The following is a 19,985-nucleotide window of genomic DNA, read 5'->3' as shown; positions in this document are numbered from 1 at the left end:
GGGGGGAGGAGGGAGGAGGGGACCGGTATTTGTATACACAAGGAGTGCAATGCGCACCACCTGAAGGATGGACATATTTGAAACACGGACTTCTGGGGGGAACCAAGGGCAACATACATAACCTAAACATCTGTACCCCCATAATATGCTGAAATAAAAGAAAAGAAAAAAAAATTCCCAATCTGAACAACAGAAAGAGAATAGATTGGAAAAAAATAAATAACTTTTCAGGGACCTGTAGGGCAATATTTTTTAAAATGTAACATTCATATGGTGAGAGTTCCAGAAGGAGAAGAGAGAAAGGGAGTAAGACTAAAAGGCATTCAAAGAAATAATGGTTTAAGTCTCTCACCCAAATTTGGTGAGAGACTTGAACCCACAGATTCAAGAAAGTGAGGAAAGCTCTATCAGGATAAACCCAAATAAATCATGCTAAGACACATCATAACTCAAAGTGTGAGGACCAAAGACAAAGAAAAAACTTTGCAAGCGTCCATAGAGAAATGATGCTTTACTTCCGGGGAGCTCCAATTGGAATGACAGTGGATTTCTTCTCATCTCATTCTCATGAGTTTCTTAAATCATGTTTGATGGTTGAAGAAAAAATTATAATACCACCTGATGTGCTCATAAAATGTAGAGGAAATGCTCAAGACAGTTATGTTTATAAAATGGGAGGTCAAAGAAACCTAAATGAAAGCAAAGTTCCTTCACTCAAGGTCATAAAAATTTGAAACCATTAGATTGTGATAAGTTATGTATGTGTATTGTCTTCCTTAAGAAAAGTTTTCAAAACACTATACTCAATACACTATTAGTAAATCAAAATGGAATTGTAAAATATGTACAAATAACCCAGAGGAAGGTGAGAAGAGAGGAACAGAAGATTGAGAAACAGAGAATGAATGGGAAACAAATAATACAATGGCAGATTTATGCCTTCATATATCAATAATTAACATAAACATAGTTTTATATTTTACTTTTAAGTTTGTGATCCACTTTGAATTAATTTTGGAATGAGGTATAAAGTTAATATTGGAGATGCTTTTTTTCTTCTTTTTTCTTGTGCCTATGAATATCCAATTGCTCCGGCACCATCTGCTGAAAAGCCCTGCGTTAAATTGCCTCTGTACCTTTGTCAAAAACCTGGGGATATATTTGTGTCAGTCTATTTCTCAATTATCCACTCTGTTCCACGGGCCTATGTGTCTATCTCTCTGCCAATAGCATGCGCGAGAAGATGTAACAATCTTAACTATGTATAAAATCAATAAAGAAGCTTTACATGAAATATAAATTGATGAAGGTCAAAGGAATAGCTAAATCTAAAATTATAACTGGAGATTTCAAAAGTCTTCTCTCATCAATTGATGAAATAATTTAGAGATAATTTATGAAGATATTGTAAAGCCAAAAATTCCATGTGCTGCCCTCACATCTTTGAGACTCACAGGGCCCAAAAACCTTAATCATGAATTCTCCTGTTCTCAGCAGATATGTGCTCCCTCCCAACAGGAAATGCTTCCCACTTGGCTAACTCCCCTATAGGCTGGACCCCCAGCAACCCACAGGGTCCTCAACCTGCTGGGTTTCACTGCCCTCAAAGCCCATGCGAGCTGATCACAGTCGCCCACAGGAATGAAGGGTCACCACTCTCTCTTCTTTTTTTTTTTTTTTTTTGAGGCAGAGTCTCACTGTGTTGCCCGGGCTAGAGTGCCATGGTGTCAGCCTAGCTCACAGCAACCTCAAACTCCTGGGCTCAAGCGATCCTCCTGCCTCAGCCTCCCGAGTAGCTGGGACTACAGGCACGCGCCACCATGCCCGGCTAATTTTTTCTATATTTTTAGTTGTCCAATTAATTTCTTTCTATTTTTAGTAGAGACGGGGTCTCGCTCTTGCTCAGGCTGGTCTCGAACTCCTGAGCTCAAACAATCCGCCCACCTCGGCCTCCCAGAGAGCTAGGATTACAGGCGTGAGCCACCACGTCTGGCCACTCTCTCTTCTTGCCATAAAGCTGCTCCCTCTCTCACAGAGCACAACCCACTGTGGCACTGTATGGTGTGTGGGGCTCTCCTTCACCTGCTGGGAGCACACATGACTAAGAAGCTACTGTCATCTCATTTGTCTGGAGTTGGGTGTGCTTATGTTTGGCCATCTCATACCATGTCAGACGAGGTATCCCTTTCTCACCAATGAGATGAATAGGAGGTCATCAGCATAGAGGAAGATGCCTTAAACAACTCTATCAATGAACTTGACCTAACTGACATTCATGGAACCCTACACTCAACAGTAACAGGATATACATTCTTTTAAAGTGTTTGCAACATTTACTAAAATGGGAAATAGTTTGGTCTTTCAGATGAGTCACGATAAAAATAAAAGGACTCAAATAATACAGACTGTATTTGATGATCACAGCAGAATTAATCATAAATAACAGAATGATATCTAAAGTATCCTTAAATAATTAAAAATTAAATAAATATTGGTCAAAAAGGCAAATCACAATCAAAAGAATATATGTATACATATTATTATTATTTCAATAGATTTAGGATTAGGTTTTGTGTTACATGGATTAATTGTATAATGCTGAAGTCAGGACTTTTAGTGTACCCATCCCCAGAATAGCATACATCGTACCCAATAGGTAATTATTAATCCCTCACCTCTCTCTCATCCGTCCCCCTTCTTAGTTTCCAATGTCCATTACACCACTTTATGACTGTATATACCCATCATTTAGCCCCCACTTATAAGTGAGAACATGTGATACTTGTTTTTCCATTCCTGAGATACTTCACTTAGGATAGTGGTCTCCAGTTCCATCTAAGTTTCTGCAAAAGACATTATTTCATTCCTTTTATGGCTGAATAGTTTTCTTTATCCATTCATCCACTGATGGATACTTAGGTTGATTTCATATGTTTGCAATTGTGAACTGTGCTATGATAAACATTGGGGTACAGGTGTCTTTTTGATATAATGACTTAGTTTCCTTTGGGTAGATAGATATCCAGTAGTGGGATTGCTAGATCAAACGGAAGGTCTACTTTTAGTTCTTTGAGAAATCTCTGTACTGTTTTTTATAGAGGTTGTACTAATTTGCATTCTCACGGTGTATAAGCATTCCCTTTTCACTGTAACATCTATTGATTTTTGACTTATAAGTAACGGCCATTCTGACAGGGGTAGGGTGGTATCTCATTGTGATTTTAATTTACATTTCCCCAGTGATTAGTGATGTTGAGCATTTTTTCATGTTTCTTGGCCATTAGTATATATAGTATATAGTATATATAGTATTTTCTTTTGAAAAAAATCCATTCATGTCTTTCATTCTTTTGCCACTTTTTGATGGGGTTATTTGGTTTTTTTCTTGCTAATTTGTTTGAGTTCTTTGTAGATTCTGGATATTAGTCCTTTGTCAGATGTATAATTTGTAAATATTTTCTCCCATTCTGTAGGTTGTCTATTCTCTTATTTCCTTTGCTGTGCAGAAACTTTTTTGTTTAACTAAGTCTCATTTATGTATTTTGGTTGTTAATGTATTTAGTTTTGGGATCTTAGTCATAAATTCTTTGCCTAGGCCAAAGTTTAGAAGAGTTTTTCCTATGTTTTCTTCTAGAATTTTTATGGCTTAAACTACATATAAGTATTTAATCCATCTTGAATTAATTTTTGTATATGGTGAAAGATAAGGATCCAGTTTTGTTCTTCTGCATGTGGCTATCCAGTTTTCCCAGCACCATTTATTGAATAGGGCATCCTTTCCCAGTACATGTTTCTGTTTACTTTGTTGAAAATCTGTTCATTGTAGCTATATGATTTTATTTCTGGGTTCTCTTAGAAGAATATGTTTTTAATGAATGAAAAATTTTAAAAATATAAAAATTACATCTTACACAATTTTCAAAAGAAATGTATAGCTTTAAGCAGCTACATTAGAAAAGAAAGGTCTAAAATTAGTGGTCTTAAGTTTCTACCTTAAAATGACAAAGAAGAATAAATATCCCCAAGTTAAATAAAAGGAAAGAATAATGATATAAAAAGAGAAAACCATTCACAGAAAACTTATTTTTCTATTATTTATTTCTCTAATTTTTCTGTATCTATTTTCTATTTCTCTGTTGTTTAATAGGAAAAATAATACAGTAAATTAGGAAAATCCACAGAATTGAAAGCTGTTTCATTGAATGTAACCCAAAAATTGACACACTTCTTGCTAGAATGATGAAGAATGAAGAGACACAAATCACATTGTTAGGATTCAAAGAGGGGACAAAATTACAGATCTCACTGGACCTTAAAATGATAAGGTGATACTACAAACACCTTTGTGTCAATAAATTCAATAACTTAAATGAAATGAACAAATTCTTTGGAAGATACAAATTACTGAAACTGATTCAAGAAAAAATAGTTACATCTGAATAGCCTTATATCTTTGAAAGAAATTGAATGCTTTTCTCAACAGTTTCACACAAATAACATCCAAGTGCACATGGTTTCACTGGTAAATTCTATCAAAAGTTGAAGAAAGAAATTACACCATTGCCACACCAGCTCTTTTAGGAAATTAGAGGAGTTAACACATTGCAACTCATTTTATGAGGTCATTATTAATCTGATATCAAAACCTGATGAAAACCAATAATTCAAAAAATATAGAAGTATATTTCTGTATAGTTTGACATAAGAATCTTTTAAAGAATTAACCAGTAAATTCAGCAACACGTAAAAAGCATAGCATACCATGACTAAATAGGGTCAATTCAGAAATGTTTAAGTGTACTTCTTTTTTTAACATTTTATTTCAAAATAATTATAGATTCTTTTTCCTGTGGGAAGTTGCAGGAATAGTGTGAAGAGAACCCATGTACCTTTCTGCCAGTTTCCTCATTGGTTACTCCTTACATGACCACAGTGGAATATTAAAACCAGAAAAGTGACATTAGAACAATGTGCGTGTATAATTCTTATTATATCATCTTTAATGAAAGCTCTGGCTTAAAACTTAGAAATCAGTAGTAGGGTAACTACTGAGCAACTATTAAAGCAATTATTTGTTCTCTTTCAGAATTCTGTTATGAAATAACATGCATAAAAATGTTAAAATGACGATTAGAAAGTGTCACATCCTTAGAGATTAAAGAAACTACAAGATATTTCATGTTATATCTATTGATATTATCATACTTCAATTTTATTTCAAGGAGAGAGTATATTTGCACTTTCTACTCCTCTGCTTACACAATAGCAAACACAATTAATTGTCTATTGAATATGGATGTGTAGCCTAGGCTTATCAGTTAAATCCGTGCAGCAGAAAGTGTCTTTTTTATGTGTAGATTACTTACATGACTGGCAGTATATTTTAATTTAATCAGACACATAGAAATTAATTTTTAATGTAACTTCCAGCTCAACAAAAACTTGGATTATGCTAGAGACAGAGATAAACACTTATTTATGGGCTCTTTATTAAGTTCTCATGGTGAGCCTGGAAGTCAAAAGCAAGACCATAAAAGTGAGCTCATCACTCTTAAGAAGCAGATAACTTGCTCAGATAAGATAACAAATGTTCTGAGTATTCACTTTAAACTCAATTTGAACTGTGCCTGAACCCTGGGAGGTTGGATTCCCACCCCTGAATTGCTTTTCATTTCTCCATTCTTTTACTTCCTGCTTGGAGCCAAGGTGTCCACATGCCAGCAGCCTTCTATCCCCAAACCGTGTCCTTCGCTGTCTGCTTAGCCAGATAAGCACATATACGTGCTGGGAGACTTCACACACAGCTGGTTTCTATTACAGTTTTATGAGGTTTCACCTGACACCATTAGATGAGTTTTAAAAACTGTACATGCAAAAATCTTTTAATGTTTTAGATTAAGTGTAAACTCTTGGTGATGCCATCTCACTATTACTTAACAATTTCCTGAAGACGATTTATGTGCCTAAGCAGGCACACAGGCTTTTGGTAATGCAGCCTTAGCCTGTCCTTCCAGACACACCTGGAGCAGCACGTTCTCCTCCTAACCCATGCTTCACCGCATGGCTGCCTCTTCCCAAATTGCATCGTGTGTTGCTCTGCCCCATCACAAGACATTCAATGAAGAGAGCTTATCTTCCAAGGGATTGCAGTGTTCATGAAGAAAGCTCTGTTCTCTCCCGATGACTATCCCCAAAGCCAAGCAGGGGTGATCACAAGAGCTTCATAATATTTAGAGGAGTCTGCAAGAAGGAAAACCTGGTCTTGTTTAATCTATATTACCGGAGATGCTGCACTGACTTATAAATTTCTGGGCTTACTTCCCCATAAGACTGTGAGTTTTTGAAGGCAAGATTTAATGTTAACCACCAAACCCCTAAATGTTAGTGTTTTGTCAGAAACAGGCTGCCTCTAACCCTACTTGCTTCAGAGGAGAAATGGGAGGAGAAAGATGACATTTGATCATGTTGCAGGGAGAATGTTGTTGTGCAAGCCCCTTCTAAAAAATGGGAAAAAGCTATTCTAAGTTTCAGAGCTCAGGTTTCTTTTACCCTCACATGAAACATTCCATAGGGCATGCGAACCTCCAGGCTCATCCACAGTGAGCCTTCTATAGGAAGTGGATTGCAGTGTGTGGGTTTTTCTAAAGGAACTCAGTATTGCAGTTCCTAGTCCAAAAAATTCCCAGAAGAGTTTGGAAAATACGAGGTTAAAGGTCAATGGAAGTCATGACAGCATGACAGGCATGTACACTGACGATAGCTCCATTCATTTGCACCTTTCTAGAGCTCAGATGGGAAATCATGAACTACTCCCTCTAAAATATGAGACCTAACTGTGGATCCTACTTGGCCACCCCTCACACTAGTATAAGGAAGAGACTGCAAATGAAGGGGAGATAGGAAGAAGGGAACAGCATTATCATTCTTGGATACAGATCCACTGACATTATTGGTTCTTTTCTGTAATGAGGAGTAGATGTCACATGCAGTTGGTTTGTAAGAGATTATGGGGGAAGATGGTAGGTGAGTCTGTAATTCAAAGAAAAGTCCCCAGAGGAAGGAGAATATAAAAATTGTAATTGAATCGAACAGGAGAAGGAAACATATTAGACAACTTAAACAGTGAAGACTACTTCATTTTCTTTCCCACTCACGTCCTCATTCTCTAACCAATGTCTGACATTAATAGTCTCCTATGGAATTCCATGAGCTCAAACTTCTCCCTCCGTTGCACTGGCCACCACAACCCAGCACTATGCTGCTACCAGAAATACCTTCTCTAAAAATTATCTATTTTTAAAAACAAAGAAGAACAAAATTAGAACAACGACAGACATCATGATGGATCTTTGTTAGCTACTATGTGAGGTCCACATCCCTGCATTACTCCAATGGGCAGATTTCGGGTTATTTTTCACTTTTATTTTCATAGATTGTTCTGAGGACCTGCCCTTCTCTTTAAAAGAACCACATATTTACTTATCTCCCCCGTCACCCAGAGTGTTTTATTTTTTTTCTTATATGTCTCTATATATTATTTTACCCTTCTAAAAAGTAAACGATTTTTAAAATAGCCCCTTATCTACCTACATGCAAAATTCTCCACTCTCTGAGCTTTCATTGCTCTTTACTTTTCTCTGAAGTTGATTATTTTGCCCTGTGATAGATGGGGGAGGGGGAAAGGGAGAGAGAGAGAGACAGACAGAGAGAGAGAGATATTGAAAGCAACTCGAAGAGAACAGGAATAAATTGATGCTTCTTCTCTTGGCCTTGAATAACTTTTGCCACAGTGAATTATTTAGATCAGGCCTCCAATGTAACAAATTGGAACTATCTTGGGTATGGAGGAGAAAGGAGCACGCAAAGAGCCTTTGTGGCTCTTTCAGAGGGTGTGGCTATGAAAGTTTCAGGATCCAAATGTGGTTAGTTGGGTGGAGTGAAGTGGAACAGTGCCCTCAAGAACCTGTCAGCCAAGCCCCGTTCTTCTCAGGTATCTAATGAGGCAGGAATGCAGAGCGTGGTCATGAGACAATTTTATTCCTCTTTCCACTTCCAAAGCATTTCCTTATCAGTATGTAATGATTCATTTTAGCCTTCGTAGGCCTAATCAAGACAGGACACATTTGGCTTGGTGCACCTAATGGCAGCCACTGCCCACATAGCCTGGTGCGTATCACGTGAGCTCCACGTTCGCTTTCTCTTCATGTGCTTTTTTAGCCCAGATGAATTATGAGATCACTGACTATACTTCATTTTATCAGATGTAGATGCATTTTCTTTATCCTCTTTAAACATATTTTAATCTATCCCATTAATAGAATTTAAATAACGCCCATTGAAAACAGCTAAGCATTGTGCAAGAGGGGAAAAACTAAGCACATTCTTAGCTAGGTCTCTATTCATAGTTTGCACGTAAAGTCTAGCATGTAATGAGCTTAAGTTCAGCTATGTGTTTGAATAGGAGGCATGAGAACATCAAAGAGGTTACACATGCATATCAAACGCATGTCGGTAAATGTAAACATGTAAGCAAATTCCTCAGCATGTAAAAGTTAAAAAAATAAATATATAAAGTCTGAATATGTACGCATATTCTTTAAGGAAATTGTAGAGTGTCAATTGCTGGGCATAATTACAGACCGTGTATCCAGCCATTCAGATTGCAGCTGAAGGAACAGGTCACAGGAAGAGTAAGGGAACTGCCCGTGATCCTGTGGGCGGTCAGCATTCAGCATTAAGTTCAGAACTTACGCCTGAGTGTTCAGACTCTTTGTCCCGTTGAGTGTGAACTGTATCTGTGTTCTCAGTTCTCTATTCATTACATCTATAAAGCAGTTTGTCAAAGAATGTGAGTCCTGACATTATAAAAATGCTCCCTCCTTTCTCTTTTAAGAGCAAGGCATGTGTGTCTTGGCAGGCATTCTGCTCTATATTTATCATTTATAACACAGTTACAGGCAGCAGTTCTTGACTTTCAGGAGATCACAGAACACTCTGACTATCTAATGAGACCTTGGCATCCTCGCCTTAGAGAAGGAAGCTTGGGCACACACACGCAGGTTTTCCCACAGTTGCCGGGGGACACGGGGGAGGCAAGCATCTCAAGTTGAGAAACTTACCATGTCCTCACTTTGTTAGTGTTCTTCCAAATTATTACCATCTGAATGGAGCCTAGGAAACTGCCATTTAGTAAAAAAAAAAAAAAAAAAGTAATGTCTGGTACACAGGAGCTAAACAAATGAACAATAAAGATTACTTACTTAAATGCTGGATTGTGTATCTAAAAGCTGCTCAAATGGTGCACATTAGGAAGCAGGTGGTTCGGGTGTGCGGACGTCTCCACCAGACCCTTCCTTGTAATTTGGTCCAGACTGGCAGGGTGCTCCTTAGTTACCTGTTTCAGGTGGTAGGGGATGATGTGCTGCTATGATGCCCAAGTGAGGGCCCCGCCTGGCCTGATGAGATATCTCCTTGATTAGGACACGTCTTCCGAGAGTGCAGTCTCCCGCCCCTGTATGTGAACATTTCTGTGCGTATGTTATGACTGTATTTGACATTTGCTTCTCATCACATGGGAATGCAAGTGTGCTGGTACCCTCTGTGCTGCTTCTGATCAACGCCGAGTTTTAAGACGCGGAGGCAATCCTGCCTCCTCCTGAGTTATTTATTTATCTATCCAGATGCAGATCAGCTTGGGTGTGTGGCATTTCAGTACTTCCAACTTCTTACCCAGAATTAGGGCAAACAACTCACTGTGCAGAAGGACCTTCAAGACATTCCGCTCTTGCTTAACAACCCCCGGCTCCCCGTTGCTTGCCAGGGCATCCCCCGTCCCTGGTCTCTGCCTCGCTGTTCCATTTTTCTTGGATGTCTTCAGACCATTGTAGAAGCCAGGGGCGAGGCTTTGCAGGCCATTAGGCCTGGCTGTGAAATCCAACCCTCTTTCCACCAGCTAACTGTTAAGACTGGGCATGTTTTTTTAAATTTTCAAAGGTTTTATATTATCTAAAATTAGGATAGTATGTACCTCACAGGGGTATGGTGAAGACAAAATGAAACAGTGCACCTAAAGCCATTTACACAGGACTCAGCCCAGAGTACACCCTCGATGAAGGGCTGCTCTACTCTCACTATTACATATCAGTGCCGGTCTGTTGTAACTACTATCATTTCTTCTACCATCCCTACCACTGCTGAGAGTAATGCTTTCTACTTCTTTTTATTTGTGACACCCTGTCACCTTCATGGCCTAGATCATATTATACCTTTTTCATGAAGTTTATGGGGATCCTTCCAACAGATTTAATTGTATTTCTGCTGTAGAATTCACCTTGTTGTTTTATAACGAGTTACATGTTTATACCCTAGGTTGAGTAGTGAGAAGTTAGGCTTAGAGACGCACTACCTTCATCTCTGCGTCCCCACACCTGGAACAATGCCTGTTACACGACCTTCACTGCATTGAGGGAGCTGATCGGTGTACTTTCTCCAAAACGGTTACTTTTTCACGGATCTTTGCTGACAGCCCTATTATGGAACAAATGAATAAATGAGGGACTGGCTGAATGAAAAGAAATCAAGGAGAAGAAGAGGTCAACTGGGTAACTAGATTCCTTGAAAAGAATCCTCCATCCCACTTTGGGATACAGGAAACCATCAACATGTCATAAGCCACCTCACTGCTAAGAACCTTTAGAGAATTAAGACAAAATACGGTAGGAAAATATTACACGGCATTCATAATGGGTATGTAGTTCCCCACAGATGGCTCCCTCGTAGAAAATCTTCCATGAAGGGGAAGAAACTGCTCAGAAGAGAGATTTGCTCTGTTATCTTACAATGACAGCTACTGACCCTGTTGCAGTGATCACAGTGCTTTGCCTTTGCCAGCCCAGAGCTGCGAGCAGCACGAGTAGCGCAGGTGGGGTGTGCACATTCCTCTAGCCCAGGATATAGACTCCCCGGGGCCAGGTGGGACAGTATGGGGGAGCAGGGTCCCTGGTGCAGCAGCTCCCTTGAAACAGCCTCAGCAGGGACAATCTGAGCCAGACAGTCAACAAGCGTTTACGGCATTGCTACTCTGCGCCAGGTCTGGGGACACGTGCCGGGGTATCCTCTCCAATTCGGTGTGTCCTCTTCTCCCTCATCTCTATGCTACACAAAAGGTGGCCAAGTAGTTACACTTTTGCTAGAAACAGACTTGAGTTGATACTTCTCAGATAATACTGAACACACTAATGAAAAAATTATGTTTTGAAGTGGGAAACATTGAATTGACTTTTAAGAAACAAAATGTTGGGTTGGAAAAAGGAAGAGTGAATTCGTATTGGGCCCTGAAGGACAGCTAGCACTTTAGGATACCATCTGGTTGGTAAGGGGTATGGGTTTGTTTGCAAGTAGGTGTGGTGTGTGGCTGATGTACCCGGAGAGGTTACATTACAGGGTGAGGTGCAGGCATGAAGGTACAAGAGTTGTGGGCAGGTCCTGAGGCTGTCAGAGAGTGCAGAGCTTAAAGCACAGTCCTTAGAGCTGGGAAGACCCACATCTGACCCTAGTTCCGGGAGTTCGTAAGGACATCTCTGTAAAATGGGCATCCTGCCTCTCCCCTTGCAGGTTGGTGTACATGGTGGGAGGCTGTGTTCCTACCATGCCCAGCAGGCGGTGAGCAGTTCTGAGTGGCAGGTACCAGTATTCTGAAACACACATCCCTCCAGCTTCCTCGGGCTCCTTATCTCACATGCTGCCGTGCGCCGTGTGTTTGTTTAGTGTTCACACAGGAACATGACGTGAATGAACTGAAGAAAAGGCTGACCCTGAGCTGAAGAAGGCTCAAGTTGTCATCCTGAGTTTCCAGGTTTTTACAAAAGATTTATTCCCTGCCATTGTGTGTGCTCTCCTGGACTCTGCACTTACCTTGAGCAGCAAGTTGGAACAAGGATTCTGAACATGATGTTGTTACAAGAAGATCTCAATCTTCCTTCCCTGCCGCATGTCTTTGTCCTCAGCAATGGACGCAAGAGCGCTAACAAAGACAAGGTAACACACTGTGCCTTCTTAGGACCACGCTGTGCGTGGAACATGAGAGCAGAAAGGCAATACAGGTTCCCAACCGTGCTGAGGCTGCCTGCCTGGGGCAGAGCTTCAGAAGCTACTTCAGTGGGAGAGGACAGATGGGGGACAACGACATGGAGGCAGAGCAATTTGTGGGAGTAGTGCTGGGGACAGAGCGTGACCCAGAGGTGCAGTGTGCACAGTGCAGCAGGAGGCATGCGAGAGCTCTGGAGGGCAGCCCAAGAAATTAAGAGGCTTCTCGGGGATTCACACCTCAGCCTTGTGGTTTGTCGTGGAGTGAGAGGCATAACCCACTCAGGCAGGACGGGACACCACACTGTGCGGACTTCCTTCAGAGCCCAGATGGGCTGTTTACCTGCTGGCTGTCTTATCGGTGTGATAGAGCCTTTGAAGGTGGTGATGCCAAAACCGAAGCGAGGAGAAGAGAGCGGAATGGGAGATAGGGCAGACTCGGGTTTGAACAGCAAGGGGCTGTGCAGGTGGCTGGAACAGAGACTCCAGCCCAAGATGGGGGCAGGGATGTTGGCACATGTACACACTTAACATAGTCTGTTCAAGACGACATGAAGTGCTGTGAGGGGATGCACGAGGGAGGCTGAGATACTCAGGACTGGCTCCTTGAAGAGCATCCTCAAGATGAGCCCCAGGATGAGAGAGGGGGAGGAGGCAAGTGTACCTGTGCTGTGCACAGCAGGGAATGCCAGGACCCTTACAGGACCTGAGGAAGACCCAGCTGGCTGGAGGCTAGTGAGTGAGGGGCTTGGCCCCTGGAAGGTTGGAGGGGAGACCAGGGCTTTACCCTGAGGGTCTAACCACCGGGAGTTTGGGTTTCATTCCGGGTGGGAGACGTGGGAGACAGGTAAAGGGTTTAAATCCAAGGTATGGTGGTATGGATTTATATGGCAAAGCTTGCTTCTGAACGTTGCAGGGATCTGATTGTAGGACAAGCCAGAGTGGCAGTGAGGAAACCAGTTTAGGAAGCCATGGTGATGGGTTCAATAGTGACAATTGCCACTTCTGCTACGGCAGTGGCCACTGCAGATGGAAATGATGTTCAGAATGTTCCCAAAGATCTCATTTTTCCTTGTGGCTCCCTCAACATTGATTTTATTCAGAGCCAGCATTTCTTACAAACTGGATCACTGACAAGCAGGATCCCTGCGATGCATTTTGCCAAGTGATCGGTGGCGATGTTCTGCTGGGGAATGCTGTGTGGCACAGCATCCCGAATCCATACGCCCGGCAGAGAGAGGTGACACAGGCCCTAATAGAGTTTTGTGACTCATCAACTGCATACTGGGAGCTTACTATGCTAAAGCAATATGTGATGAGTGTTAGAGAGCAGTTTTAAATAAAGGAGCAGGGGGTGGGGGTGGGGAGAGCTCTGTGGGTAGAGACTCCTTTCAGACTGAGGCTGGCAAGAGGATCACTGCACTCACTTTCCTAACCAAGAATGCCAGAGCTGCCAGTGTGGTCTGGGAAGAGAGGCAGTCATGTGATAAGCCAGAGAAAAATACCCCCTGTGGGGCCAGGTTAAGGCGAGGTTACCATAGTGATGAGGACTCAGGCGAGCCAGAATTCCAGGAGCAGGAGAAGAAGGGCGATTCTGGAAGCACACCTGTCACACTGACAGGTGAAAGTCCCTGTGGCCAGCTTTCAGATACTTTCTTTGTTTGGAAACAGGCTGTTTTTAAGTAACCAAGGGTAGGAACAACTGGGCAAGGCTTCCGTGAGCCCTTAATACTCCAAGACAGAAAAATGAAGCCATCTAATACTAGTTGTGATATAAGAATAAGTCTGAGTAATATGGAGAATCATACAGAACTTGTAGTTATTCATAAAAGCACATCCAACTCTATCATCCCGTTGGATTTCCAAATGAATCCCTTCCACAGAGCGATTGTTTCCATGTTGCAGTGAGGAAATGAAGGCTGAGGTTGCACTGCTTTCCTCTGATGCCAGCAGGGCCAGCTACATAATTTGCACATCTCAGTGCAAAATGAAAATGAGGGGGTCCTTGTTCATAAATTATTAAGAATTACAAGATGGTGACAGCAGAGCATTGAACCAAGGGTGGGGCCTTTCTGAGCGGGGGCCCTGGGAGCCCGCAGCCCTCACACCTGCAATGTGGGCCCTGACATTCAGACTTCAGCCTTGATCCATTGACTGCAAACCTCTGACTCTTCTGAGTCGGGGGAAAGTCAGGCTATGACTGTGACATTTGTAAAGAGGTGCTGGGTCAAGAGAGGAAGGAAAAACAGTTGAAAATAGAGTTCCTCCAGACAGCAACTCCGCGGTGTCCCCCCAGGCCAGCGCTCCCGGAAGTAGAAACTGGATCCTTTATTCAAGGGAATGCAGAGGCCTCCCTGCACATGCAGGTCATTTTGCCTTGGTCTAATGGTGACACCAAGAGATTCATCCGTAACATCCTCTGTTTATGTAAACGGCATTGTTTTCTAAACTAAGGCATAGCCATCCCTAAGATAGGCACCTTCCATTTCCCCTCCCTGCTTTCTTATAAAGTCTGTTCTAACTTTCTAACCATATTTGTGAAATTAGGGATTTATAAAGCACGGGTTCAAGGTCAAATATGTTCTTACTGTACTTCAAATAAATCATGCTTCGGAGATGGCTGAATTTACTCAATATCCTGCAACTGACTAGCTGAGGCTGTAAGGCCGGCATTCCACCCAGATTTCAGGAAATGAGCCTTCTTGAGTTCAAAAAGGGAAATATAGCTCATGCTCAGAGATGTCTCAGCTTTACTGGGGGCTTCTTTTAGCCCTAAGCATTTTGAAAATGGTGTTAATTTAGTACTGGTTCCAAAACACAATCCTGCCTGAAATGTAGCCTAGTGATTCAATTTGCTTCACTTGTACTAGTTCATATTCTTTTCAAAGTTCAAATAATACCTTAAGCAGAGCCATCCAGTGCCTTTCCTTTAATGATGGAATCAACTCCACAACACTGTCTGTGGCTCTCTAGGCCACATGTGAGCTGATCCTAACTTCTGCAACCCTTCTGTGTTCCTACGCATGTGCTCTGCTTGTCCCACCCCAGCTACAAATTGTTCCCTGAAGGTACTTTTAAAAGTACTTTCCCTTTTAAAAGGGAAAGTTTTGGGAAGAGTGACCTTTATTAACATCTTTCTGAGCCTAAAATGATGTCCTCTTCATGTCAGCAGCTAGAATCCTGCCATTGCTCTGTCTGTCCACTCATGTGTATATGTCTGTTCACATCCAACTCTCTAGCTTTCCTTTCACTCATTTGTACGTTTGTCAAATATGTTTGAAAGTCTTTTATGTGTCATTACATGCTTCAGATGCCTAAAAATGAGAACTCTCCTAAGACATCATCTCGGGGGCTGTGGGGCCAGCATGAAAGGCAGACACTGGGGGCTGAGCACAGGCAGTGTCCCAGGCGTGAGGACGGAGTGGGAAGAGGCTTCCAGTGGGAGGGAAACTCAAACCAAGAGTGTCCCAGGAAGCCAGTACCCAAGATGAGAGCTCAAGATCAGGTAGGACTTGAGGTACAGAAAGAAAATAAAACCGGACAGAATCGAGAGAATTACAGGTTGTTTAACATGACTGCCACCAGGAGTGTGAGGGGTGGGACACATGGCCTGTGCCTGGAGGGGTGAGCGGGAAGGAGAGCACACAAGGCTTGCGTGTCACATAGATGCATTTGGACCTGAGGCCGGCCAGCACTGGGGGGTTCAAAGTAGTGGGGGACATGGTCAACTCTGAATTCTAGAAAAACCCATCTGGGGACTGCATGGAGAATGAAGTTTTTGAGGATTGTTACAATCAGCCAAATGAGAAATTAATATTTAGAAATAGTTAACATTGCCACAGGGAATGGAAAATTGGGTACATTTGAGAGAATGGAAGAGATGAAATCTACAGAATCTGGTGACTGTTAGGAGAGATGGAAATGGAAGTGTCACAATGACCCTTGAGTTTCTTGCCTGATCTGCATTGTTGAACATGGTTTGCTTTGCTGATATAAGGCACACAGCAGAAGGAGCAGTTTAGGGGAAATTAATGCACTTTATTTCACACATGTTGATTGTAAGGGGTCTGCTGATCTCTTGGAGGAAATAACCAATGGCAGTTGAGTGTATGGGTCCAGAGGCCAAGGGAAGAGAAGCCATCTAGCCTGGGATAACCCATCTACAGAGTGTATACTGATCATCATTAGCACAGCACTGGTTGATGAAATCATGGGAGGAAGGTGATGCTAACAGCCCAGCACTATCCCGCAAACTACACACATACTAACATAGTCTTTGTCTTGCCACTGGAAATAATTTTTTAAAAATGCAACAATCTTGGCACACAAAGGTTAAGTAACCTGCCCAATATCCTTCAGGTAGAAATAGGTAGAGTTGAAATGGAAACCCAGGCAGCTGAGTCCCAGAGTCTGGGCTTCTAACCAGTGGGCAATACTGTCCATTGGAGAGGGTGTGGAGAGTGCTGGCCACATGGGAGGCACTCAATAAATATTTATGGAGCAAGTGAATCAATGAATGGAGTTAACAAGAAGAAATGAGATCCCCTTGCAAGCCCAGCTCTGATGTAGACAAAGTGCAGAGTGTTCGGAGCTACTCTGGTAGCTCAGTGACTGGCCCTCGCATTCAGGACATTCCCACCGTTCAAGGGGTTTGTGGAGAAGCATCTCTACTGTGCACGGAACATTAAGTCAGGGCCAGGTGAGGTCTGCACACCGAGCTGGTGATCAGTGGCCACACCACATCCGTTTGGCAGTCTGTTTCTTGGCAAGGTGGGGTATTACCTGTAGCTTAGTGACAGTCACAGGGAAAGCACAGGTTTAAATTGTGATCTTAGACTACTGAGTTTTCAGAGCCACGGCAGCATAACCTAGGTGAAAATAGAAAGTGGGCCCATGGTGTAGGGGCCAAGCGTGTGCAGCCTCGAGGATTTGGGTTGACCCCAGGAGCTAGGCCGGGTGGCCTCATTTTTCTGACCCTTAGTTTCTTTTCTCTCTAAAATGGAGTTAACTATGTCTATCATTCAAGGTTGATGTAGGATCCAAACTTTCCAGAGTCCTTAAACACAGAGCCTGCTATAGGGGAAACTGTTCTATCAATACGTGGTAGATATTTTTACTACTATTTCTCAAAGAGAAACCAGGACTATTAACGTACAACACTGTTGCTATGATCTTAAAAATTATGCATTGCAATAGGTCTAAATCATCGAATCCCAAGCACACAGGTGGAAATGGCAGCAGAGTCTGAACGGAAATCCGAGACCAAGGTTTGACAAAGCACCAGGGTCAGACCCAGGCAGTTGGAAGGCAGATGGCATTGTCAGTGGACGTGTTTGTTGGGGGGCTGGGGCCTCCACACTTTATCCCCCCTGTGCCTCCACAGTACTTTGGTCTCGGAGGGTGATAATACATCAGAAACTCACATACCTAAGTATTTTATAAACAGTTCATTCATCTCCTTTTGTTTTCCTTTTACATTTTCCTAAGATGGTAGAAGGCAAGAGAAATCCACATTAACTCTCTGAAACCAAAATTATTCTAGAGTCAAATCGTGAGGATCTAGGCAACACAGCTGCTCTGTTGAGCTACTCCGGTGAGTTCTTCCCAGGAATGTGCACACCGTCTGCTTACTGCTGCACATGGCTGCAGATCCTAGTGCTCCCTAAGGTCCCCAATGCCTCCTATACATCTGCTACAGGTGAAATTTTAAGCCTCCAAAAAACGTATTCTTAAAGTATTCTCTTTCAGTTGATTGAAATTCAAACAATAATTCTGTGATTCAGAGTCAAAGAATTTCTGACCTGGAAAAGGCTAAGAGTGGAAGGTATACAACTTGCTATCTCCCAAGGATGTGGTGAAGATTTTTCTCAAAGTCACAAGCTAGGACTATAACTCATGTCCCGCTTTCTTAATTCAGCATTCTTCCTTCTCTTGAATCACACCACTTCCCCACACACATATTCTTTAGGGATGTTTATATTTGTGATCTCTTCCTGAAGAAATTAAGAATTAAATCAAATTAAAAGCATTTTGTTTTTCTAATTTTGTATTAATCTCAGAGCACCTGAAGCTCACCTTTGCACTGATTTAAATAATTACTATAAATGTGTTTGCTAATCAATATCACAAGTATATGTAGTATAATTGTTCAATGTCCTGATAGAAATTGTTCACAAAAATGTAAACATTAACAACAGGGGAATCACAAGGCAAACCAAACCTTGGGCAGACCTCTATTGCAAAAGTTCAAGACAGTTCACGGAGTCAGTAAGTTGATGAATGGAGTATAAACTGTCCGTGTAATGTTGCGTGTAACCGTGAAGGAAGCAGGGTTAAGGAAGCAGACAAGGGGGCCAATGTGTCTAAATCAACCAGCAGATTCTAAACAGTGGACACAGAATTCCTCCCAGGAGAAGCAGTGCCCATCTGGAATCATTATATGGAGTGGCAAACTGTTACAGGAAACTATTCTAAATGTTCTGAGAATTTACTGAGGATTACAAGATTTTGTTTTGACAAATAGCATGATGAATTTCAGGATTGGAAAGCCTGCGGACACATCAGGAAGGGAAAATTACCATATTTACCAGCAAATATTAAATATCCCTGATAGCATCTCATTTTTTCCCTTGATGGAATAAACGTGTTTGCTCTAAGTTGAAAGGGAGGTACAGGAACTGGAGTGTTATTTGAGAGTCTAGACATAGCCTCGAAAACATGTTGAAAGACTCTTCCATTGTGGGCTTAATCTGCAGGCAACACATGCTATTCGCAGGGGTGCGGGTGGGATGCAGGGGGAAGGTGATGAGGAATTTGCCAGGCTATTGAGGAGGTTCACAGAATAGCACAGCTAGGAGTTGTAACAAGAGGCCCTAACCTATGGTCTTGGCTCAGACACACTTGGGCATTTTTCTGACCCTTTCCTGAGGGATTTTATCCTAAGTCCTCAGGAGGGAACAATGAGAAGCTAAAGCTTGGCATCACTAGTGAACAGAAAGTGCATTCTGCCATGGTCCCCACCAGAGAGACAAGCAAGCAAAGTCACCAGGGAGCCACATCAGGGAAGATAAGAGAAGAAGAGCCATGCACAAAACCACATCACCCCAAAACCAGCCCAGATAATGGCGACCACAGCAGATCAGCAACAGGGTAGATGCCATTTATTCTAGGAGCCTGTTCTGGACCTTAACAGGATTGAGGCCACCATGTACATTAATTGCAATGTTCACTAGACTGACCTGCAATCATTCACTGGGCTTCGTGAGTCCCTTTGGGATGATAGTTCAGGGTCTTACTACCTTTTTAAAAAAATCAGTGCCTAGCAAAGTACTAAGTACAGAGAAGGGATATGAAAATGTTTGTGGAATTGATTAATAATATATAGACATGTTTTTCTTTCTTTTTATGTCTTCAGTCCTCTTATCTTCATCCGTCTACCTCGCCCTCAACTGTAGAAGGGTCAGCACTCATCCCCTGGGCATCCCAAGATCATTGTCTCCGGTTCATCCCATTAACATTAAACACTGACATGCTTGTTTCATATGTGGATTCTTGAGCTGCTCAAAGCATGGTGCTTCTTCAGATCCACTTTATTTTCGGATACATAGCCTGATGTGATGCACAAACCAGGTACTCAGTAAACAGGGGCAATGTGGACCAAAAGAGTTCAGAAATGGTAATGTGGAGACTTGGCCATGGTGTGAGGAAACGTGGGGGTAAAGCTCAGACACACAGACTGCAGTTAGTAGGAATGTGATCCAGCGGATGGGATTCCCAGCGCAAGGCATCATTAACACAGTGGTTCTCAAAGTGGGGTTCCCAGATCCAGCATCACCTGGGATATGTTAGACATGTGACCTCTCAGGCCACACCCTAGATTGACTGAATTAGAGTCTCTGTGC

This window comes from Propithecus coquereli, unplaced genomic scaffold (assembly GCF_000956105.1).
Source record: "Propithecus coquereli isolate 6110/MARCELLA unplaced genomic scaffold, Pcoq_1.0 Scaffold252, whole genome shotgun sequence".
NCBI lineage: Eukaryota > Metazoa > Chordata > Mammalia > Primates > Indriidae > Propithecus > Propithecus coquereli.
Note: the sequence above shows the minus strand (reverse complement) of the source record.